The sequence below is a fragment of the Ornithorhynchus anatinus genome, chromosome 18 (genome assembly GCF_004115215.2).
Source record: "Ornithorhynchus anatinus isolate Pmale09 chromosome 18, mOrnAna1.pri.v4, whole genome shotgun sequence".
In the NCBI taxonomy this organism is placed as follows: Eukaryota; Metazoa; Chordata; class Mammalia; order Monotremata; family Ornithorhynchidae; genus Ornithorhynchus; species Ornithorhynchus anatinus.
In genome coordinates this window covers 2103601-2129082 of record NC_041745.1, presented here as the reverse complement: position 1 = coordinate 2129082, position 25482 = coordinate 2103601, and the positions used below count along the sequence as shown (strand labels likewise).

Here is a 25482-nt window from a genome sequence, read left to right as displayed (position 1 = left end):
AGAAGTTAAGGGACTTGCCCAAGGTCACATAGCAATCAACCGGCAAAACTGAGATAGGACAGCTGTAATGACATAGAACTGATTTCTCTCATTTGCTCCATGTACCTTAGGCTGGACATAAATAAAACTGAATTTTAATTGATCGGAAACACCTCTCAAAACATTAGCACTGAGGGTAAACTAACTTGTTTATTGCCTGAAGCACCCTCCTTCAAGTCTGTTTGGTTTATGAGCTGTGAAATCACCAGGCATTTGAAAAGTTTCTTACAAAGCATTTTATTTCCACACTAACAACTCTACCAGCATGACAGAAATGTATGATGTCTAAAGCTTCAGGGACCCATGTATCACGGGACAATGGTGATTCTTTCAGAGGTTGGTGGGTGTTGTTGATTAAATTGCCATTTAAAAATTAAAGTGAGGAAATTCGCTGTAGCTGGATAGTTATTTTCCAGTTATTTTATGGACAACCATCCAAAACCAAACTGAGTCACTGTTTTCGAACACACTTGCCCTTCTAGTTTTAATGGGTTCTCATCATGTGATTGTGTCATTCACGTAGTATTCAGGAAACATGCCTGATTTTGGTTTAGTAATGTCATCATTTACTCCTGGGCAGCTACAGAATTGTTGTAGGTGAATTGTTGCTTTTTCAAACTCTTCCGGGAAGCTATTATGTTTGGGCCTCTAGATTCTTCCAACTCTCCGACTCACTCTCTTCACAGCTCCGAAGCTAATCTAACTAGAAGCAACGTGGCCTAGTCGCAAGAGCACGGGCCTGGGAATCAGAGGACCTAATCCTGTCCTAGTCCTGGGTTCTAATCCTGGCTCTGCCACTTGTCTGCTGGGTGACCTTGGGCAAGTCGCTGCAATTCTCTGGACCTCAGTTTCCTCATCTGTAAATTAGGGATTGAGACTGTGAGCCCCACGTGGGACAGGGACTGTGTCCAACCCGATTTGCTTGTATCTAGCCCACCATTTAGTACAGTGCCTAGCACATAGTAAGCACTTAACAAAATGCCAAAATTATTATTAGTAATTATTATTAACTTATGGCTACTTTTTCCCTCTCCCGAGAACTTTTAGGTGGTGTTCCATTCTCAGTGGAAAGAGCACGGGCTTAGGTCTCAGGAGTCGGGTTCTAATCCTAGCTCTGCCACCTGTCAGTTGTGTGACTTTGGGCAAGTCACTTCACTTCTTGGTGCCTCAGTTACCTCATCTGTAAAATGGGGTTTAAGACTGTGAGCCCTATGTGGGACAGGAACAGTGTCCAACCCACTTGTCTTTTATCTACCCCAGGTCTTAGAACAGTGCCTGGCACAGAGTAAGTGCTTAACCAATGCTGTTATTATTATTATTACTACTACTACTAATAATAATGAAAAACATTTTAGTATGTCTGCCTCTCTCGTTAGAGTGGAAGGTTCCTTTGGGCAGGGATCATATCACATCTCCGGACTGTATTTCCCAAGCGCTTAGTACTGGGCACTGCACCCTCTGGGCCGGCAATAAATATCCATTAATTAGCATACATGAACCCGTTTATTAGCGCTTAGAGCAGTGCTTGGCACATAGTAAGTGCTTAACAAATACCATCATGATTACAGCACTGAGCACTCAGTACAGAGCTTTACACACAATAAGGACTCAATTAAAGGCCATCAATGGGAAGCCTGCAGAAAGGAATGGGTTCTATGCTGCTCATCTGGGACTGTCTCAGTCCAGGGGCCACAGGCAAGTAGGAAAAGATCTCTGAAGACGGTCTTCAGCTGTATTCCTGGCACTTGCTCTTTTTGGGGCTCTGACTTAGCTCCCTACCTATACTAGAGCATTACATGTACAGTGCTCTGCACATAGTAAGTGCTCAATAAATACTATTGAATGAATTACATGTAACATTTTGGGAGTGTCATTGGATTTGCCCCAGATGTTTAAGTTGCTCCAGCAAAGATTGGCCGCAACACTTAAGGGCTATGGTGGTGTCAACATTTGGATAAGAAGAGATGCTCAGGTATTTCTCTGCCCTTTCTGTGAGAGCTGGAATGAATAGGTCACTTAGAGTTAAATGGTGCGTCTAGACTGGGCATATTTAGCAAGCAGTTGCTCTCTTTGAGGGTAACCACCTTAGAAAAAAACAAGACTCCGTGCTTTGGAATGGGCCTCTGTTGATGACTAACTCTAATGGACCTAAATAATTAGTACTTAGTGCCTCCCATTTCCACCCTAATTGTGATCAACTGCCTGCAGAGCGATGGAGTTATTTAGATAGGCACATGTTTTAAGATCCGACAGTAAGGCGAATTTCTAGGGCCATGGGGTCGTGTCTGTGTGCTCAGTACAGCGCTTTGCCCACGGTAAGTGCTCAGTAAATATCATTGATTAAGTAAGCATGGATGAAACACGAGGGACATTTTCCATGATTTCACCTTGTGTCTTTTGCAGCGTTAAGAGTAGATTTCAATTGTTTGAAAGAAGCGGCTATTGTGACTCAGAGGAGAATGAACATTAGTGCAACCGTAGCATCTGCTGATGCGTAACTTCTGCTTGCGTCAGCCTCATTTAATGGGAAAATCCTGGGGGAGAGGTACAGCACAAGCTGTTGTGCACAGCTTCCACACTTCCTTGGCCCAGAATCTAGGGGATATTTTGTATTTTTATTTTAATGATCCTTTGTTAAGCGCTTACTCTGTTCCAGACACCGTACCAAGCACGGTGGGACAGATACAAGGTAATCAGGTTGGACACAGTCCCTGCCCTACATGGGGCTCAAAGACTTACCTCCCATTTTACAGATGAGGGAGGTGATGCCTAGAGAAGTGAAATGTCTTGCCTGCGGGGATCACAGCAGATAAGTGGCAGAACTGGGATGAAAACCCAGGTTCTCTGACTCCCAGGACTGGACTCTTACCACCTGGCCACGCTGCTTCTCAAAAAAAAAAAAAAAAAAAAGGGTTTTAAAATAAAATCATTCAATTCCAGGAAATATTGGGACACTCCCCTTCAGCAGGGAGGACTTTCTGTTGCTGAAATCTGGGGTTTAAAAACCCTCTCCCTTGCTCAAGAATAACATCCTAGTGTGGAGAACCACGGAACAGTCTCCAAGTGGAGGGAGGAAGAAATCCAGGATTGCAAAAGTGAGAGTTTGGAGTTAGTGAGGTAGATTTGTGAGTCATCTGCATAGCAGTGGTTGCTGAAGCCACTGTGTCCCGAGGGAGTGAGTGTCAAGTGAGTAGAGTAGGATCCTGGACCCAGGCAGCCCCGAGGGATACCTACAATTAAGTGAGAGCTTAAAGAGGAACTGGTGATCCTAAAGTGGATAAGCCAAGAGAGCCAGATGGAGAAACAAGAGAAAACTGTATTGGTTCAACCAAGCTTGGATAGGGTTTCAAGGAGAAGGGAACTGTTCACAGTTTTGCAAGTGGCCAAGAGGGCAAGGACACGTCTTGGTATCTCTGATGTATGTGTGCTATAATAATAATAATGATAATAATTGTAGTATCTGAGCACTTACTTTGTGCCAGGCACTGCGGTAGATACAAGGTCATTGGGTTGGACATAGCAAACACACACACACACATATATATATAAATATATGTATCTGTAATTTATTCATTCATTCATTCAATAGTATTTATTGAGCGCTTACTATGTGCAGAGCACTGTACTAAGCGCTTGGAATGAACAAGTCGGCAACAGATAGAGATAGAGACAGTCCCTGCCGTTTGATGGGCTTACAGTCTAATCGGGGGAGACGGACAGATGAGAACAATGGCAATAAATAGAGTCAAGGAGAAGAACATCTCGTAAAAACAATGGCAACTAAATAGAATCAAGGCAATGTACAATTCATTAACAAAATAAATTAACAAAATAGATAACAAAAAACAAAATATACAATTTATGTATATTGATATCCATATCCCTTTTGACTTTGAGCTTGTTCTGGTCAGGAAATGTGTTTGGATCACAGATAATGGGTAGAATAGAGTATGATCATTTTTAAAATTTCATTTTATTCTTAGTATTTAAGTCCTTCCAAGGCACCATACTAAGAGGTGGGGTAGATACAAAGTAATCAAGTTAGACACGGTCCATGTCCCACATGGGGCTCACAGTCTTAATCCCCATTTTTTAGCCCCATAAAAAAGAGGTAACTGAGGCACAGCAAAATGAAGCAGCTTGCCCAAGATCACACAGCAGACAAGTGGCAGAGCGGGATTAGAACCCAGATAATCAGTGAAGGCGAAAGGTGTCCTTTAGTTCATTTTTGTATGCCATCGGCCTCAAATGAATCAGACTTTTCATCAGGTCTATTACTAAGGAAAGTTCAGGACTTGATTTAGGGCCATTGCAGGCAGAGTTCACTGTACTGCCCTATTGCCCTATTAGGGAAACACTACAATAGAAGAGCACTCTATTCTGAACATTTTCAGTGGTATTCATTCAAACCAGCAAGGGCAACCAAACATCAGTCCGCAGCCTAGAAGAAATCATGAAAAGAGCAAATTGAATGTTTTTCAGGTTGTTGTATTTTTCTCGCCTGGTGCTTGTCGTGTGCTGAGCTCTGTGGGATGAAAAATATTGTAAGGAAAGAGTTACAGTAATTGACCTTTATGGTCTTGAGGGAGCATATTATTGTTCCTGGTTGTCACCGGATAAATAAAAGGACAACTAGTGGAATGGTAAGAGCTAATTATATCTTACCAGACAGGAGATATTGCTTTCCTTGGCAAAGCAACATTTTTTTTTTTAATGCTTGGAAAGACACTGATATTCTTCTTTCCCCGAATGCATGTCGCTGGAACGAGCTCTCAGTAACAATGTGGGAAGAGAGATTTACTTACTGAGTCGGTAACGTTCCTTCGGCAGGGAGGGAGAAAAGGCAAGTACTAGGTAAGGTGAGGAGCTAGGTGTCAATCAGTAAGCATTTATTGTGCGGATAAGGAAGACCTTTGGGTGGAGCTCAAGGTTCTTGAGGTGCCTGGGAAGAAAGAGGAGGAGCCCTGGCTGGGGGGAGCATTAAGCCCAGAGTGAGAGTTAGCAAGGAGTTGTGTATTGAGTTTTGGGGCGAGATTTCATTTAGGGGGGAAAATGAGCATTGGAAGGGAACTCAGAATGAGTCAGGCAGCTAAATCGAAGAGACATTCCTGTCTGCTTCACCTTTCCGCTGAGCTGATTGTTATTTACTTTTGGACTTACGGAAAGTAAACCAGGTTTGTCTGTCCTGAAAAGATGGGGAAAAATCTTGGGCTTAGCTGACAGTAATGCATTTTTGATTGAAGAGATGACCAGGTAGTTCAGGTTAATCCTTGAGAAGCCATGGAAGCTAAGGTAAGTCAAGAGCATGGCTAATTTTTTCTAGGTTTCATAATTGAATGACGTGTTAATCTTAGCCTGTGGGTTGTACATTCTTTGAAATTAATATACATCTTGGTAGGAGCAAATTCCATGTCTCCTCCGTATAACTTTTCTACCCCAGGCAGTCTCCTTAATGTCTTGAGATTGGTGTGTGCCACTGTGAAGTTTTTGTGGAGAGGGAGCAAAATATACAGAGTTGTTGTGGGTGGGTTGATGTGTTAAATTGGCTAAAGATGAAAATGTTAAAGAAGAGCGTGAAGTAGCGTATCTTATAGATTTCCATATGGAATATGGCATCATTGAAAATTGACGGATATTTTGCATTTACAATTATAATGGTCCCCCAAAGCACAGGGTGAAAATAAGCAGAATAATCCTGACTCTGCCATGTGACCTTGGGCAAGTCACTTACCTTTTCAGTGCCTCAGTTACCTCTTCAGTAAAATGGGGGTGAAGAGGGCGAGCCCCTTGTGGGACGTGGACTGTGTCCAATCTGATTTACACTGTATCTACTTCAGGGCTTAGAACAGTGCCTGGCACACAGTAAGCTCTTAACAAATAGCATTAAAAAAAATAGTGTTCAAATTCTTAAAAACAGATGGTTTTCAGTGACTGGGGCATACTTTCCAAAGGCCATCTTATCTCAATAGAAGAAAAATGTGAAATGTAACAAGGAATGAAAGTTGAAAACAAATCCCACTAATTGTCTCTCGAATGAGCATTTGAAATTGAAAATGTGATTAAAAGATTGACGAAGAGCACCCTACATAAATTGCACAAATAAGAAGGTAATGTGAGATCAGTGGAGCGGACTAAAATTAACAACCCAGTTATTTACAATAAATGTACCTGAACTGTCAAGTGAAAATGCAATAGGTGACCAAAATACTGTTATAAAGTTCAGTTAACTTTATTACCATTCAATTAACCAAAGTCCAAATTCAGTGTTAAATGCTGAGCAACCCGAAGATTTCATAAATTCCCGTCTAAAGAATTTAGGCTTTATGTCCGACAGTGGTATTTACTGAGCATTTACTCTATGCAGAGCACTGTATTAAGCGCTTGGGAGAGTACACTATAACGGAGTTGGTAGACCTGTTCCCTGCCTGCAAGAAGTCTTATAATCTAGAGGGGGAGGCAGACAGAAAAAAAGAAATTCTGGGTGCACACATAAGCGATGTAGGGCTGAAGGAGGGGTGCCTATCAAAGTACAAGAGTGACGCAGAAGAGAGAGAAGAGGAAATGAGGATTTAGGGAAGGCCTCTTGGAGGAGGTGTGCTTTGACTGTAACAAGAGTGATTGTCTACTCTGGGGTCTTGTAACTAATAATCATCATAATTATGGTATTCATTTAGTGCTTACTATGTCCCAGGCACTGAACTAAGTGCACTAAGTGTAAGTGATCTGAAGAGAAATGGGAAAAGTGACGAGGTGTCAGGTCCCAAAGCTGACTTGTTTTAGATGCCTGCATTATGTAGACAGCTGTTTATTTGATAGATTGTCAACATAAACATCTCTCCACTAGGCAGACTGTGCCCAACCTGATTAACTTGTGTCTACTCCAGCGCTTAGAACAGTGCTTGGCACATTGTAAGTGCTTAATAAAGACTTATTTGACTGATTGCAAAAGGACTAAGTGCTCCCTAGACACCACTGATTGATCGCAAACAGAATTGTGAGGTCTCTGTTCTTGGAGATCATTTTGAAAAGAACCATCATCCATCTGTCCTGGGTGGTCTGGTAATATAAGGAGACAGGAGTCTGAACCAAATCATTACTCAAGGTTTCTTCCACTTCTCCTGATGGGTGTTTTTTTTTTTTTTGATCCTGTAAAGATTTCCAAACAGAGTGGAAGATTTCAGTTGTAGTGATTTGATTCCAGTAATTCTGTGCAGGTTCAAACTTGTAAGAAACATTTGCTAGAGATAAGGAATCCAGAGGGGCTGCCAGCTGCGAGTAGCGGGTGGCTTTTGAGGTGGAGAGAGGGGTGGGTGGGTGTGAGAGGGGGAGAGAGAGAGAAAACTCAAGCGTCTAAATATGGAATATGAAATCGGCAGAACTGCAGCCAAGTCCTGCACCCAAACCACAGGGAAAGCAGTGGGTGCTATCTACACATCTCACGTTCTAAATCTCATGGTAAATAGGATGAGTAGCAGCATGAAGGAGCCTGGACTAATGGATAGAGCCCGGGCCTGGAAGTCCAAGGACCTGGGTTCTAGTCCAAGATCTGCCACTTGTCTGTTGTGTGACGTCGGGCAAGTCATTTCATTTCTCTGTGCCTCGGTTACATCATCTGCAAAATGGGGGTTAAGACTGTGAGCCCCACATGGGACAGGGACTGTGTCTAGTCCGATTAGCTTTTTACCACAGCCCTTAGTACAGTGCCTGGCACATTGTAAGCGTTTAAGTAGTACCATTTAAAAAAATACCAGAGGCAGGGAGCTCTCAGAAAGTCAGATGTGCTTTTCTGGAAATGGATTGTTTAGCCTCAGACATGGAGACTATGAGCCTGTTTTTCGGGGGAAAATAAATTTCTATAATAGTATTTCAGATTCATTGGATTTTATCGCATCAGTAATTTACCTTTACCGCATTTCTTACATAGGATGAAAATTTTAATCTGATAATACCACTGATGGGGCCAGGCTTCCAACTACCATCACTTTCAGGCAAGGCTTCCTCTCAGTCCATATTTTTGTTTTCTTGTTAAATTAGCCCGCAGTAGACAGAATATTGAGTCATTAACTAGGACAAACATGGGATATATTAAACCCAAATCCTGAACTTAAAAAAACCAATAAAAAACCCTTGCATTTTCTATTGCTAGATAATTAACAGGAAACTTGCAAAGGAGGAAGTTCCCTCAACAAATAAAATATCGCAAAGACTCTGAATGGGTACTGAGGGACAGTAATTTAAGTACTCTTTATGACCCTTTGAGAGTTAATGCGATTTTTTTGTGTGTGTGTGCAATTTAGGAAAAGATTATTTTTCAGTACAGCCATTTCCTCTTAATTGAAGGATTTACACACATTTGAAGCAATCAAGAAATAAGCCAAGACTGGGGAAAGGATTGCATTTCCTCAGTTCCATAACCCAAGAAAAGTTCAGTGTCCTTTTCCCCCAACCTGCAGAGGGCTATTAATGTCCTATTCCCTACAAGCCAGCAATTAAGTCAGGTAAATTTTTCATGGCTTTCTGCAAACTTTTATTTTCTTGTAAAGAACAGTTTCATTCTGAGAGTGGGGTTGCCTCTGTGTTGCTTACACAAGTGATAGGAAAATACCAGTTCCGATGGTCTGTGTTTCCAGGGTTTCAAGTTAATGCTTTGCATATGGAGTAAGAGAAATCCCATTGACACTGATCCTTTTGGTGTCTGGGAAGGGGAGGGAGAAACAGTTGGTAGTTGGGAACAAATCTGTGGAATAGAATCAGACAACCAAGAGTATTAAGTGCATGCTGAGCACAGAGCACTGTACTAAGTCTCTGGGAGCGAAAAATAGAAGAGCAGCTTCCTGCCCTCAAGGAGCTTACAGTCTAAAAGGAATAGAACTTAAAGCAGTATCCTCATGAAAACCAAGAACACAAAGACAAGCCAAGAAGGATTTTGGTTTATGTTTGGGCCTCATTTCCTCCCTTGCTTCCCAGCCCCTCCAAAACAACCAACAGCAAATCCTGTTTTAATGTGCCTTGTTCTGGCTTTCAGATATATAGCAGCATTGAAAAGCTTTTCCTTCTTTCGGGTGACTTTCTGGAAAAGGAATCTAAACATCACTGTTAGTAATCATTTTAATTATATCGTTCGCGGGTATTCCTTTCCATCCATCCCATTTAGTGAGAATGCACTTGAGATGCTATCATTTGCAAGCTTTTCTAGGGGCTAGGGGGTTACTTAGTTTTCATTATCTGTGGGTTCCAGCTGTAGCTCAGCCAACTCTCTTAGTAAATCCGTTCTCCCTTCTTCTTAGACCATGAGCCCGATGAGGGATGGGGGAACTCTGTCTGACCTGATTGTTGTGCAGTCCATCCCAGTGCTTGGGACAGTACTCGGCACAGAGTAAGCGCTTACCAAATGCTATTATTATTAGGTAAATTGCATAACTTCTGGGCCTCAGTTTCCCCATTTGTAAAGAGGAGGGCTAGCTTGAGGTCAGCAAATCAGCTCACCTGGTTTGAGTCAAAAACGAAGAGGGACAGTTGGCTAAAAGGAGGCTTCACCTCCTCTTCCTAAGGTGGCTCTGTGTATTACCTTCCCAGACCACCTCCTTTGTTCAGCAAGGATCGAGTACTGGCTTTGTTTTCTCACCTTCACTTACAGACTGCCGTAAACAAAAGTCTCCTCACTTCTCTGGACCTTCTCGGCATCTGGAAAATGGAGATTAAAGACTGTGAGCCCCATGTAGGACAGGGACTAGTGTCCACCTGATTAGAATGTATTTTACCCTGCGCTTAAGTGCCTGCCTCATAGTAAATGCTTAAAAATTACCAATAACAAACAAATGAAAAAAACCCAGCAAGAGTCATCTGGGGATACCACTGCCTGGACCAAGAGGGATCGGCCCGTCAATGGGGAACCCTCGTTTTCTGGGCAAGCAAGAGGCATCTGCTATATCGATGGGTTTCGGGAGTATGATGGGAGTAACAGAAGAGCAGGCGGCTCTCCCATAGCTTCCCATGAAGTTAGGCTCGTTGGTGGCATTAATGATTTGGGGCCGCAGAAATAGAAAGCATCACTGTTACGGGGAATTCACTGGGGAGGTGATGTTAGGGTGATTTCCCAACTCAGGTTGGGAACTGGTTTTTAATATCACATCAGAGACAGATATTTTGGTGTTTTTTTATGGTATTTGCGAGGTGCTTACTGTGTGTCCCACACACTTTTTGTGCATTTGGGTAGATACAAGTGAATTAGGTCCAACGGTCCTTGTCTTGCATGGGACTCACAGTCGGAAGTAGGAGGGAGAACAGGCATTTATCCCCCATTTTACAGTTGAAGGAACGGAGGCACCGAAAAGTGAAGTGGCTTGCCCGAGGTCACACTGCAGACGGGTGGTGGAACCGGGATTAGAACCAGGGTTGTCCGACTCCCACTAGGCCATGCTGCTTTTGTAACCCTTCTTTCCATCAAAGGACCGCCAACGTCCCCTGGGGCCTCAGGCTAACATTTGTAGATGTTGGGCCTGAGCCTCTGCAACTGCCATGCGTGAAATGAGTGGCCATTTTTTTATTTGACTGGAAAACCAATCCAACGCTTGTTGAGCACCGAGGTTAGGTATTCCTCTACCCACTGTTCAAACTCACAGGAATGAAGGGAATAACCGTGGAAACCCGTGGAGAAATAAGCCTAAAATTGAACACAAACTGAATGTATTCACCACTAGGAAATTTGGAATGTAAAATTTAATGTATTTCCCCTTCTTTCCCTGTCTCTCTCAGACACCCTGCTGGAACCGTTGATTTTTGTAAGATTGTGTTTTTGGGTTTTTTTTTTTTAAGTGGGGTTTAAGCACTTACTATATGCTGGGCATTGTATTAAGTGCTGGGAGAGAAACAAGTGAATCAGGGTGGACACAGTCCCTGTCCCACACGGGGCTAAGTGTCCGAATCCCCATTTTACAGAAAAAGTAAGAGGCCCAGAGTAGAAAAGTGACTCACCCAAGATCACACAGCAGATAGGTGGCGGAACGGGAATTAGAACCCACGTCCTTTGACCTCCAGGCCCACGCTGTATCCATCAGGCTTCTAATCGATTCCATTAGGTTACCTATCCCTTCCTGCCAAAGGAAAGGCTCCTTCCAGTCATTGTCTGGGATCAGGTAAGCATCTCTCTGCTCTGTGCTCTCTGCCTGATGCTCCCACTCCCACATTACCCCGAGATTGTTTATGGAAAGATTCTGAAGCCTCAGGCAGCTCTTCTGATGGCTGCTTGGAATTGAAGCAGAGATTGCCAGTAATCTGAAACTTGCCTCTACTCTAAACATTAGGCGGAGGGAAGGCATGACAGCTAATTTTGACTGCAGATACATCAATAAGGATGAAATATATGCCAGGCCACAGATCCTTATAAGAAGTAAACTGATTACATCTGCCCACTGACAGGCCGTCCGGCTTCCTGTCAAAATTTAAAGTCATTAAATACAGCCTGCAGGTTTTAATATGGGAATGACTCATGCGTTTGGAGGACTCTGGGTTTTTGTGAGGCTTTTGCCATAAATTTAAAAGATCCTTTGGAAACACAGATCAGTGGAATAGATGATACATCTGACATAAGCAAAAGCAACTCAGTTCCCTTCCTCGCAGCATGTACATTTGAAAAAATCGGGACCCCCCAAGTCACAAGCAGAATGTATGTCACGTGGATGTGAAAACCTTTTTTCTTTCAACAGAGGTATCTTTCAGTTGCATGAAAAGACAGTCTTCACTGGGAAGAAATGTGTGCTTACAAAGCCTGTAGTTCCTATTATTTTAAGTGAGAACTTGAACAAACCGTATTGCTTTTCTAAGACAAACTCTGCCAGATCTTGAAATTCTGCTGCCCATCTCATCTTAGACCTCCTACTGTCATCGATTTGATTTGTAAATTAATTTTGTCATTTGTTCTACCATAGCTCCGCAGTCTGACGTTCAGAATTCACCTTCATAGTCCTGTATTGTGAAAGTAATGAGAATGTGGTTTATTCCCTTTTAATTAAGCCAATAATAATAATAATTGTGCCATTTGTTAAGCATGGACTATGTACCAAGTGCTGTACTAAGTGCTAGGGTAGATCCAAGATAATCAGGTCAGACACTCTCCCTGTCCCACAAGGGTCTCACGGTCTAAGTGGGAGGGAAAGTGGGTATTGAATTTCCAGTTTACAGATGAGGAAAGTGAGGCAGAGAAGAGATGGGAAATTTACCCGAGGCCTCACTGCAGGCAGGTGGCCCACCTGAGATTAGAATGCGGGTCCTCTGAATCCCCAGGCCTGGGCTCTTTCCATTAGGCCACACTGCTTCTCGACTAGTACAGAGTTTCTCTTTTAACCCTCAAGGTAGTTCAGGAACAATTATTGTTTTTCAGCTTCAACAATTTCAAAAATTCTAAGTAAATTTTAAATCTCTCTTCAGCCTGGAGGGATGTTGTTCTTGGAAGGAGTGAGAAGTGTAAAGTTATTCATGAGGGATGAGATTACCCAATGCAGTTTTAGAGTTGTGCTGTTCATCCATCCCTTTCCCTACTGCCCAGTGGTTTGAGAGAAAATGAGATAATGTGATGAGAGTTGTGTTCTTTGCAGTAAAAATCTTATTAAACTCTAGGGTAGTGTGATTTTTCTGTTTTGTTTTGTGTAAAAACTATGCATTCAGAGGAACATTGTGGAAAACAAGACTACATCAATTTGGCGTAACTATCATTAGAAAAGTTTCAGCCTACAGACTTATTAAAATTAAAAACTTTATCTATTTTTAGCATTTTCTATTAATTTCCTATAGCACTGGTGCTAGCTATGATGGCAAAGGGATTTCCATTATAGCTCTGAAACCTTATTATATGGAAACCTGATTGAGATAATGACTTGTGTGGGAAGTCCTCCCAAAATTTAAATGACTTTTTAATGAAAAATTAAAATGAGGGTATTGTTTTTCGTGTAGCACTTTTATTTTTCCAAAGTGCTTTCATGTGAGGTATCTGCTTTTATTCTCAGTACATGCTTGTAAGGTAGGGAACAGTGGTTTTATTAACCCCATTTAAGAGAAAAGGAAATCAGGTCCCTAAGAGGTTAAACGATATACCGGGACAGAGCCGGGACTAGAATCCAGGAGTCTTGTCTCCCAGCCCCTTTCTTTTGCTTCTCTGCACCATGCTGCCTGTAAAATGACATAAAAAACCTTTTGAATCCAGTTTGTTTCTATTTTATGGAAAATTATTATTATTAATTTTTAAAAACACTGCAAATTGAACTCTAAAAATCTGATTAGATATGCTTGCCAAAGTTTAAATTTTTGGTTTTCATGAAGGCGGTACGGACATCGTGCCGTAATTATTTTCTCCTTTAGAAATCAACATCAGAAGGGGCCTCAGCATAAAATGTCGAATACCAGGTCCCCAGTTTCTCAAGCCATTTCCTTTTGATTGAGTTTGTGCTAGGAAGAATGGCGTCTAAGGGTCTAGATGGGGGTAGTCGGTCAGTGGTATTTATTGAGCGCTTACTGTATGCAGAGCATTCTTCAAAGAGCTTGGGAGAGTATAATGCAGCAATATAACAGACACAGCCTCTGCCCACAAGGAGCTTACACTGTAGAGGATGAACTCTAGAGGGGCAGAGCAGGAGGTGAAACAAAGTGGTGCAAGTTACTTGGTGAATTATTTACTTTGGGGGCCAACCACACTCCTTTTTTTAAAGGAAAGTGGTCATATCGAGTTTTGCCTGAATAAAGCTCATTGTGGACAAGGAACTGTCTCCCAACTTTATTGTCCTTTACTTCCCCAAGTGCTTAGTACAATGCTCGGCACCCAGTAAGCGCTCAATATATACCATTGACTGATTAAAGACCACAGATTAGGGTACTCCAACTTTTTATACTTTTCTTAGCGAGAAAGAAGAAACAGGACCACCAGAGTAGCCAGCCCCTTACTTGCCCAAGAGCACTCATGTTTTCCTCCTATAATAGTAATTGTAGTATTTGTGAAGCACTTACTGTGTGCCAGGCACTGTCCTAAGCACTGGGGTAGATACAGGTTAATCGGGTTGGACACAGTCCCCGCCCCACTAGGGCTCACAGTCTCAATCCCCATTTTACAGACGAGGTAACGGAGGCACAGAGAAGTGAAGCGACATGCCCAAGATCACATCGCAGATAAATGGCAGAGTGAGACGTAGAACTCAGGTCCTTCTGACTCCCAGGCCCGTGCTCTATCCACTAGGCTACGCTGCTTCTCTGAGGGAGAGGAGGGAGAGGTAACCTAAAGGTATAGATGAACGCTAGTAGATTCCTTCTGATTGTCTTCTGGTTAATGTAAAAGCTTTTCCTACTCTTTCTTGGAAGCATACTCTTTAAAGACATACCCTGAATAAAATACAACCCAGATAGTAGGAGAACTCTCCTGTCAATTAGGGCCATATGGTGACATCGCCAACCATTGTACTTAAAAGGATGATTTGTGAGCTCCCCCCAGCCATCCCTCATAAACTAATTAAAGAGATGGGGGTAGCTTAAGGTCAGTATTCACTTAAGAGCCATTCAAATTGATCATCTTGGTAAGGTTTCCAACTCTGTGGAAGTATCTTCCCTTGAGCCGACAGACTAGGTGATACTGGGGAGCTATGGGAAGTTTTTGAGGAGCAGAGTGATGTCTTCAGAGGGACATTCAGGAAGGCGACTCTACCCTCCTAAGTGGCAAGAGCCAGGGCCAAGGTGAGGATCCACACTGTCTGAAAATATCCACGGAGGTGCCTGGGAAGCAGCCTGGGAAGTGTGTGTGTGTGTGCATGTTCACGTATTCCACAGACATCCAGAGGGTCTCCCATGTTAGAGGATAAGCTCTTTATGATAGGGAGCCTATGTCACTTATCTGTCCCGTCTTTTCCAGCTCCTCCAAAACCTCACCACACTCAGGAGGCCTAACGTCCTTCTGCCTCTGGCCTGCGTCTTGAGCTTCACTAGTCACTAGTGAGAAGCAGCATGGCCTAGTGGGTAAAGCCCGGGCCCGGGAGTCAGAAGCATCTGGGTTCTAATCCCGGCTCTGCCCTGGTATGCTGTATGACCTTGGGTTAGTCACTTCACTGCTGGGCCTCAGTTCCCTCATCTGTAAAATGGGGGTTAAAACTGGGAGCCCGATGTGGACAGGGACTGTGTCCATCCCGATTTGCTTGTATCTACCCCTGCGCTTCGTACAATGCCCTGCACATAGCACTTCACAAGATATCACAATTATTATTAGTCCTTGTGCTTAATGGTTAATGGTCTTTGTTAAGGGCTTAGTAGGTGCCAGGCACTGTACTAAGCACTGGGGTTAGATTCAAGTGTATCAGGTTGGACACAGTCCATGCCCACATGGGGCTCACAGTCTTCTATCCATAAGGCCACGTTGCTTCCCTGCTTCCCCCCAACTCCTTCCCTATCTCCCATCCACACTTATCCCAGCCATCTGCAGCCGCTCCATCGCCCGGCATTCTTGTCCAGCTTCCATTCTTTCCCACCCATCACCCCCAGCTCTCCCCGCTTCTGGTGGTCACCCCCCTGAGTTTCCCACCTCTCCCCCTCCAGGGCATCCTCTTCCAGTACCAACTGTACCTCCCACAGCGAGGCCAAGGTCCCGCAGCAGATAAATGGCGGAGGTGGAATTAGAACTCAGGTCCTCGGACTCCCGGGGCTGAGCTCTTTCCACTATGCCATGCTACTTCCCAGAAGTTCTGGGAAGACAGGAAGAAAAACCCTCTCTAAGGAGCTGTTTGTGTGGGTTCAAAATGATCCAAGCAATATGAATAGGAATATTTGGGAAAATACCTCAGAATGTGTCAGAGTATTGAATTTTGGGTAGGAAAAGTGAATGTGCAAAGATTGAACTGAGCCTGTGAAAGTATGGGTGGAGTAGAAATTGCAAGTGACTTAATTATGCCGTCAGTGTTGCTATGTTAGAAGAGAAGAAAGAAGAATAGCAGCTGTTTGTACCCGTGGCAGTTTTTAATAGCAGAGACAAAATTGTCTTCTGATTATTGCACATCCAGTCTTGAAGGAAAGCAGGTGCATACTTATTTTGCAGCCTTGCTGGAGAATGCCTCATGTGACTAAGTGAGTAAAGCAAGCAGACTGAGTAAGCACTGGATAACAAGCCATTTTCTCGCTAGGCTCTTTCAGGCAGGCTTTCCCAGCAACATTTTAGCAGATTAGGATTGCAGAGTTGCCTGAGCCTGTTATCGGAGCGCACGGCATTGAAGGAAGAGATCCTTCAAGCTTCATCTTTCTCAGAGCTGTTCAAATAGGAGCGGAGGGTTTACTTGATTACGGAGGACTATTTCATTCAAGCAGCGGTATTTACTGAATGCTTAGATATGTGGGCAGAACAGTGTATTGAGTGCTCGGGAGAGTACAGTGCTACGGAGTTGGTAGCCTTGTTTCCTGCCCACAAGGAGCTTGGTGAATTTCAGGTAATGTTAGCGTCACAAAGGCAAGTCCCTTCAGCTCTCTGTGCCTCAGTTTCCTCATCTGTAAAATGGGGATTCAGTAACATTTTTTTCTTGTACTTACCCTGTGAGGCCCAGGGGCCACAGGAACTGTGTCCGACCTGATTATTTTGTATCTACTCCAGTGCTTAGCATAGTGCTTGGCACATAGGAAGGGTTTAACACATGCCACCGTGATTATTATGATGAAGTCTGGGAACCCGAAAGTGACCATTGGCTAAGGGTGGTCTAGGGGAACTCACTGAGATCCACTTTCCCTGGGTGTACGGTAGGGTTAATGACGCTCCACCAAAAAGGATTGAGACTTCAGGGAAGTGCTCATTCTCCTGGCCGGTTTAAGGATTCACTGAATTCCAACAATCTCCAAACTCACTCCTTGGAAGCTCCTTTATTTGGGATCTGTTTATGCTAAAATGCGCTCATTGTCATTCGAGTTGGACACAGTCCCTATCTGACATGAGATCCCAGTCGTAATCCCCATTTTACAGATGAGGGAACCGAGGCCCAGAGATGTGAAGTGACGTGCCCCAGGTCACGTAGCCGACAAGTGGCGGAGCCAGTAGATTAGAACCTAGGGCTCAGGCTGTATCCACTAGGCCAAGCTGCTTTTGCTTTCTTATCCATCCTCCTTCCCTTCTAGATTGTGAGTCCCACATGAAACATCCTGTGTGTTACACTGGCACTTAGTTCAGTACAGCGAGAAGTACTGAGTATATGCCATCACGATGATTATGTTTAAAATAGGGTATAAGGTAAAATAGGGTGTTTCTCCTGACCTGTGGTGTTGCTAGCTTCTGTTCATCTTGAGCCTACTCCTGGTGTCTCTGTCGAGTTGTTGCTTCGTTTGGAATTTGAGAGAGAGAAGACTGGAACTGTACATATAAGTGGGACACGGTATCCAGGGAGCGTGAATATAATTACTGATGTTAATTTGAACCTCATCTTTCTACATTTGTGTTCAGACTTACTCAATGCATTATTCCTTCCAGGCTCCTCTCTCTCCCCCACTGTGACTATTATTCATGAAGTGGAAATTAAAATTAACTGTTGTTGTCTCCCCACGGGGAATGTAGAGTCGTTCCGGATAAAGCTATCAGTTGTTAGAATAAAGCTATCTAGGCACCGTTTGCTTTCTAAATAGGGCCCTCAGGTAAGAAGAGTGGACTTTCTTAAGTAGCAGACTTGTAGGTTCTCTTTAGATCCTTTGGGACCTTTTTTCATGGTGCCATATTTTTCATGCTTTACCTTGGAAAAATCTACCAAGGTAATCAGTGCCAAAATGGAATGATTGCACATTTGTCCAAGGTAAAGCACGAAAAATATGGCACTGTGCAAAAATACCTCGATTGATTTTGTTACTGGTTTACCTGGGTCAGTCCTTTCAGCGTTGAAGTTTTTGGAAAAAGATATGCGCCTGAAACAGTGCATGGAAACCTGTAGGACAAAAGCACCATAACTTTACTGCATTAATTCTCTTTCAGTCCAAATTCCTTGATTATAGGTTGCACATGAGGGTTCTTTGACCAGAGGACTTTTCAGTCTTTCGAGAACACTTACTAAGTACCTCCTTGCTTGCTTCTCTTTAAAGACTACACTTATTAAAAAGATCATAATCTAGAGTTGATTCGAAGCCTGGCTAGTGCCAATATTCAGATAGGAGCTGTGTGTTTTATTGAAGTAGCAATATTTATTAAATGCTTACTCTTTGCAGAACGCTGCACGAATTCCAGGAAAAGAATACCCAGTTGGGAATTTAGACATGGTGCCTATCTCTTGGGGGGGTTTAAAAATCATTCACCTTGCATATCTTGTGGCTCATTAAATGGAGAAAGGGAAGGTCTATTGTAGCAAACCCCAGCGAAACATCTCTCCATGTTCAGCATGTCAAGTATACTTCCTTGAACGTGTGTCTACTGAGGTCTGTAAAATTTCAACAGGATGATACACAAACAGTAAGAAAACAGGCACCAGTTACTGTACTTCTGATTGGGAAATCCTGGTAGAAGCCCAGAATCGAGTTTTCATTCATTTTGCAAAACAGCCCACTTGGGAATGTAATTAACTGAAAGGTTTCTGAACGCCACCCACTCTTGAATCAAAACTTCCGCCTTGTGAGGGGAAATGACTGGGCCTTGGTTTCTCAAGAGCCGTGCTGCAGAGGCTGGAAATCTCTCAAAAAGTTAGTGCGGTCACCTCAAGCCAGGCAATGACCTCGTCCCAAGAGCCTTTTTTTTAAAAAAATCCTACTGTTTTCTCGACACTGGAGACTGTAGTCTGTAAACTCATTATGGGCAGGGCATGTGTCTGTTTTATTGTTATAGTGTACTCTCCCAGGCGCTTAGTACAGTGCTCTACACAGTAAATGCTCAGTAAAGACAACTGACCAACTGACTGCAGGAGCCAAATCACGGTCCATTTTAAGTATGTAGGCCATTCCACCGACCTTTCTATACTGAGCCCATCCCAGGAGTCTCCTTCACCACACTCCCTTCCTCTCACCTCCCGGGCGTTGACCCGTTGCTGCTGCTAAACTATAAGCTCGTCTCTAGACTGTAAGCTTGTCGTGGGCAGGGTCGGTGTCGGTTTATTGTTATATCGTACTCTCCCAAGCGCTTAGTACAGGGCTCTGCACATAGTTAAGTGCCCAATAAATGCGACTGAATGAATACCTCGTTGAACCGGGGCCTCTTAGGTCAAACTAACAGGCCAAGGGTAGTCCGTCTACCCCCAGCCAGGCTCGATGAAGCCTCCCATTGTAAATGGAAGCTGAAATCTCCCTGTGGGGGCCAGGGATTATATCTACCCACTCTATTGCGCTGTACTTTACCCAAACGCTTAGCCCAGCACCAGAGACCAGTCAGTCAGTAGTATCAAGTAATAGACGTGTGCAAAAGTATTGGCAAGTAATTTCAGGGTCTGAAGTGCGTGGTTGGTGAAAGACCGGGAAGTGGTTGCCCAAATAGCCACCTCGGTAGCCTCTGTGGTCTTCCCTGACCCCCAGCATTAGCTGGTGATTTTCAGGACCCCCGTTGAGACTGACCACTACCCTCGATGGCCAGACATATTCACCATGGATGATGTGCACCCTCTGGCATTCCCCTACTGCTGGGTTTTTACCCCTTCCGTGATGCTCTGTGAGTTCGACCCTGCGGGTGGGGGTGGCCTCTCACTCATAAAGAGAGTGGCAGCGGCTAATGGCTTAGAGAAGCAGCATGGCTCAGTGGAAAGAGCCCGGGCTGGGGAATCAGAGGTCATGGGTTCATATCCCAGCTCCACCACTTGTCAGCTGGGTGACTTTGGGCAAGTGACTTCACTTCTCTGGGCCTCACTTCCCTCATCTGTAAAATGGGGATTAAGGCTGTGAGCCCCACGTGGGACGTGATCACCTTGTATCCTCCCCAGTGTTTAGAACAGTGCTTTGCCCATAGTAAGCGCTTAACAAATACCATCAATACCATCATTATTATTATGGCAGAGAAGACAATTTGATGGCTCCATCTAGTGGAGTCGAGTCACTTCTAACCTTGAAATAAAACCCACGTGGGGAAGACAGGAGAGCGGTTTATTTGGCAAGGAACCACGTTGCATTTTTTTAGACCGTTAAATGGTCAATTGCCGATTGTTACCGTTTTTATAGCTACCCTTGGAGCCCTTGGGAGGAAAAGTGTGATAAACTCTGTGTTGTTTTCATTAAAAGATGGCATTTGAATTTATAGCCACTAGTAATTAGTAATTTCTACTACTCTCTACTCTACTCCCTCTGCCATCCCCCCTTTACCTCTCTGCAGCTAAAGCCTCATTTTCCCCTTTTCCCTCTGCTCCTCCACCTCTCCCTTCCCATCCCCACAGCACTGTACTCGTCCGCTCAACTGTATATATTTTCGTTACCCTATTTATTTTGTTAACGAATTGTACATCGCCTCGATTCTATTTAGTTGCCATTGTTTTTACGAGATGTTCTTCCCCTTGACGCTGTTTAGTGCCATTGTTCTTGTCTGTCCGTCTCCCCCGATTAGACTGTAAGCCCGTCAAAGGGCAGGGACTGTCTATCTGTTGCCGACTTGTTCATCCCAAGCGCTTAGTACAGTGCTCTGCACATAGTAAGCGCTCAATAAATACTATTGAATGAATGAATGAATTTTAATAATAGAATCAGATTGTATTTTTAGCTATCCTGTTGTCAGACTTCCTGACTCAGATTTTATTTTATTTTTGGTGCAAATGAGTAGGGAAATTGATGCTCCCAAGTTCTTAATCATGTTAAAATGCCTTTGTGTAATGTGATTGACATTTTGCAGCTGTTTTTCTTGCAAGGGCCAGCAGTATTTTCCATCCAAACCAGAGAGGCTAAATCTCATTAACATTCCTGTAGTCCAAATATTTCATGATCTGCACCAAGCCACTTGAGTTTTTTTTGGTATTCTTTTTAAAGGAGCTTCCAGAGCGATTGCTCTTTTCCTAATAAATGAAGAAGAAGAATTCTCAGGTGTTGGGGGTATATATGTTTTGCAGACCAGATAGATGTGTATATTTATGGGGCATTGGCAGAAAACCAAAGGACTGATTCATATTAAACCAGTCTCAGACCTATCTAACAAACAGGCTAGCCAGAGATTTAGACACTTTGACAGACTTGGGATTCCTGTGGCCCATCCTGGCAGAAGAATGAGAAGCAGTGTGGGCTACTGGCTAGAGCCGGGGCCTGGGAGTCAGAAAGACCTGGGTCTAATCCTGGCTCCACGTCTTCTCTACTGTGTGACCTCGGGCAGTCACTTCATTTCTCTGGGCCTCAGTGACGTCATCTGTAAAATGGCTATTAAAGCCGTGAGCCCCATGAAGGACCGGGATCGTGTCCAACCTGATGAGCTTGTATCTATCAGAAACTCTTCACCATCAGGTTTAAAACAGTCGACACTTTGCCGCCTCCTACTTCAGCTTGCTACTGCCCTACTACAACCCAGCACGCACATTTCACTCCTTTAATGCCCACTTACTCACTATACCTCCACCTCATCTGTCTCTCCGACCTCTCGCCCACGTCCTTCCTCTGTCCTGGAACGCCCTCCCTCCTTATACCGACAATTACTCTCCCCCACTTCAAAGCCTTATTGAAGGCATATCTCCTCCTAGAGGCCTTCCCAGACTAAATCCTCCTTTCCTTTTCTTCCAGTCCCTTCTGCATCACCCTGGCTTGCTCCCTTTATTCATCCCCCGCTCCCAGCCCCCAGCACTTAGATCCATACCCATAATTTATTTTTATTAATGCCTATCTCCCCCTCTAGACTGTAAGCTCATTATTGGCTGGGACTGTGTCTGTTATATTGTTGTATTGTACTCTCCCAAGCATCTAGTACAGTGCTCTGCACACAGTATGTACTCAGTAAATACGATTGATTGATTGATCTACCCCAGTATTTAGTACAGTGCCTCGCATATAGTTAGCACTTATTAAATGCCATTAAAAAACAAAAGTTCATGCAAGTAGGGAACATCCCTACCAATCCCGTTGCAATGATTTCTCCCAAGTACTTAGGAGTGCTCAGTAAATACCATGGATGACAATGATGATTTGGGAGGCCAGAGGTGCTTTCAGTCCATTTGTAATGAATAACAAATAATTACGGTATTTTTTAAGCTTACTCTGTGCCAGGCACTATACTAAACTCTGGCTGGGGCGGATACGAGTCAGTCGTGTTGGACACAGTCTCTGTCCCTCATGGGCCTCACAGTCTCAATCCCCATTTTACAGATGAGGTAACTGAGGCCCAGAGAAGTGAAGTGACTTGCCCGAGGTCACAGAGCAGCCGAATGGCGGGCCCGGGTGATGCAAGTTAGGTCTGCTTTACCCTCCAGTTCTGCCAGTAGGGACGTACCACATGTGCAGCTACCCCTTCGAGGACGCGTCACCCGCCGTCTCACGAGAGCAGAGTGGTAGCATAGAATAACGTGGGAACTGGGGAGGAGCCTTGAGCTCTCCTGCATCAAGGCACCTGCTTCTGTGAACCCACTGGTGATTAATACAATCACCTGGGATGACCAGAACAGGGTTCACTTTCTCAAAATAGCATTCATCCCTCTTGTGGTGTTCCCCTCTTCAGCGCGTCCTGCACTCTGCTGTCTCCAGACATCTTCCGAAAATGAAGTTCTAGATGCATCACGGTGCTTTTGAAACCTCCTCTTCCCTTACTTGCGGTGCAGCTGACAAGTGTCATTGTCTCCACAGGCCTCCCTCATCAGAAGTTCCTAAGTTTGTTGTTGTCTTTCACCTCTCGTGTCTAGTCTGCCACCCTGGAAATGAATTCAGAGGGATTCGAAGGACAACAATATGTTTAAAAATCAATCCTGCCCATTTTCCCACAGTATTTCCTAGATCTTCCTCTTTGCTTTTATGGCCAAGAATCTTTTTTGTTTTTCCTCCCTCCTGGACTTCTGGAACAGGCTCCTCAGTGGCCTCCCTGCCTCCAGTCTCATTCCCCATTTTTCTCTGGTACACTTTCCTTCCCGAATCATCTCCCTAAGATGTTGTTCCTGTTCTTCTTCTCCAAAGCCTCCAGTGCCCAACACCTTCCCCCTCACGACAAACAGAAATCCCTGACCTTTGGGTTCAAGACTCTTACTCACTGAATCCTTTTCATGCTACTTCCTCCTCTCACTATAGCCAGTTGGCACTTTTTTGCACTTCTCAAGCTTGGCTCTTAACTATACCTGCCTCTACTTTCCCTCTTCTGACCACTCCACCTTGCAGTATGGCAAACCACGTCCCTCCCCACCATTACAATCCTCCCGGAAAGCCAACTCTTTGAGGTGGCTTCACCCCCTCAGCCGCTCTTAGGCCTCATGTGGTTCTCGGGTTATTTATTCCACTTATTCATTCATTCATTTATGCTTTCTTTCTTTCCAATTGAAGCTTTCCCTTTCACTGAAAATCATTTAATTTCTTTTCGTCGCAGCGTAATGTTCTCCGAATATCCCCGGGAAAGGGTGACTTGCCCAACTGAGTTAGCTAGGCCGCATAAAGAGATGGTGGGAACTGTTTTTAGCTGGAGATCACCGTGGAATCTAAATGACAGGGCTGTATTTAGCTGAATAGTGGTAGTGATTTAAGCTTGATTTAGTTGAGAATAAAAATCCTTTCTCTTCTAGTAGCGTTTAGAATTTCAACCTTCCCCCTTTCAGTTAGTGTTTCTGAATGGGAAATGGTTCCATCTAGTGATGAAACTTGCAAACTGTCCTCTACCTGACGAAACAAATTGCTAAACATTTCGAGCATGGTCAACTCCAAGATGTTTTTCCAGCTTGCTTCTTTTCACCCACATCGAAAGAAGGTAGTGGAGTGTTAAAGTTTAAGCTGTAGTTTGTTCATTACAGATACACGGAAATAAACTTCACTGGGAACAAAATGTTTAACACAAGTTGAGGCATGGTGAAGATTTTTGAGATTTTAAAGTTGGCTAGCTCTGTGCTTTTCTTCACTTCCTAGTTTTCTGATTCCTCCCCACAAAACCCCACCCGATTGGGCAACTCCCCTTTCTTTCCTTTCACCTTTTCCCTGTTTCTCTTTCTCATCTGACTCTCCTCATCAGAATCACCCTTTTAGAGAGCATTCTTGTCCGTAACATCTTTGACCCAAGTACACCCACCTTGTTCACTTCATCCTTTCCTGACTCGTCTACTGACATCAACTCAGACAAAAACTTACTAACGGTTACTCTCCAAAATACAAGACAGTTCTCCGCCTTGCCCTGCCATCTGCACAACCCAAACATATTTGAACCCACATTCTCACCCATTTGTTTATACTTTCATGAGTTTGTTTTGCTTGTGGAAGGTTCTCTTCCCATAGTTATTGTGAATAAGTCCACTTATCTTTGTGCTTTCCCACCTGGTCTGATTGGCACCAGAGTCTACATTTCTATAATGCATTTTACACTGGTGGGAGGAGTGATGAACATGTTGTTTGGAGACAAAAATTGCATAGTAAGCACGATGTGATACGCTGGTAGAATTTCATTTTTATTTTTGGTTCATTTCTTAAAAAACGGACAAGTGTAATATTACCTTATCTTTTATGTTTTTTAAAAAACATTGTCAATATATTTTAACCGAAGGATCCTTCAGTCCTCTAAACTTGGTTTGTATTTTATTTTTCAGAAAGAATTGAGCCTTCCTAGAAGAGGAAGCTTGTAAGTACATTTTTTTTTATCACTCTGTACTTTAACTAGCATTGTTTCTGCCATATCAACCTGTGTATCCTGTATATAACCCCATGCAATCCCCAGTGATGTTATTCAGGAAAAGCCCCAAATACTGTGAAATCCTCCAGCACATTTTGAGTTGGTAATTATTACCTCTTCATTTGGGGGAAGAAATCAGGAAGATGGAGACGTGTCCTCAGCTACCAGAGTGAGCCATTGGCTGATGGAAGTTTGGATCTCAGACATCCTGACTTCAGTCTGACACTGAGTCCATTAGGCATTGTGCAAATCATTTTTGTTGGCAAAGAATTCCCTCAGTTTTTGGCTTTGTACTGGTCTTGTAAGTGTATTTCCACTTCTGAAAATTGAAATCCATACCAGGCCATGGAACACAGGGGATATAAATATATGTGTGTGTTTCTCTTTGGGGCTTGACTCAGCAATGATGCAGACAAAAAAAGTAAACTTTAAAAGCTGTCTTTTGAAAAGTAATCTAATGAATAGGTTGTAATCTTTGAGGATTTTCAGAGCTATAAAACTCTTCAATTATCTATGTATATATGTGTGTGTATTGCATTGCATATATTATATATATGTGAATATGTAGATATAGATAAATAAGTGTGATTCAAAAGGCGTTTTTGATTTTCGAGCTGTGAAGGCCAAGATCCTGGGGCTTGGGCCTGATCAACCCTGAGCTGATTTCTTATACCGTGGACCCAGAGCGGGTCGAAAGCTCGAGGTGACCTCTCTGAAAGGAGCCAGCC

General features: G+C 43.6%; 1 protein-coding gene across 1 annotated transcript in view; it reads left to right on the top strand.

Moving 5' to 3' along the window:
• The window catches only part of MAST2 (microtubule associated serine/threonine kinase 2), a 207165-nt gene that overhangs the window by 67576 nt on the left and 114107 nt on the right, over window positions 1-25482 (top strand). Inside the window, exon 4 of the mRNA XM_029083079.2 lies at window positions 24672-24703. The gene's annotated coding sequence lies outside the window, so the exon portion shown is untranslated. The remainder of the gene's footprint in view (window positions 1-24671; window positions 24704-25482) is intronic.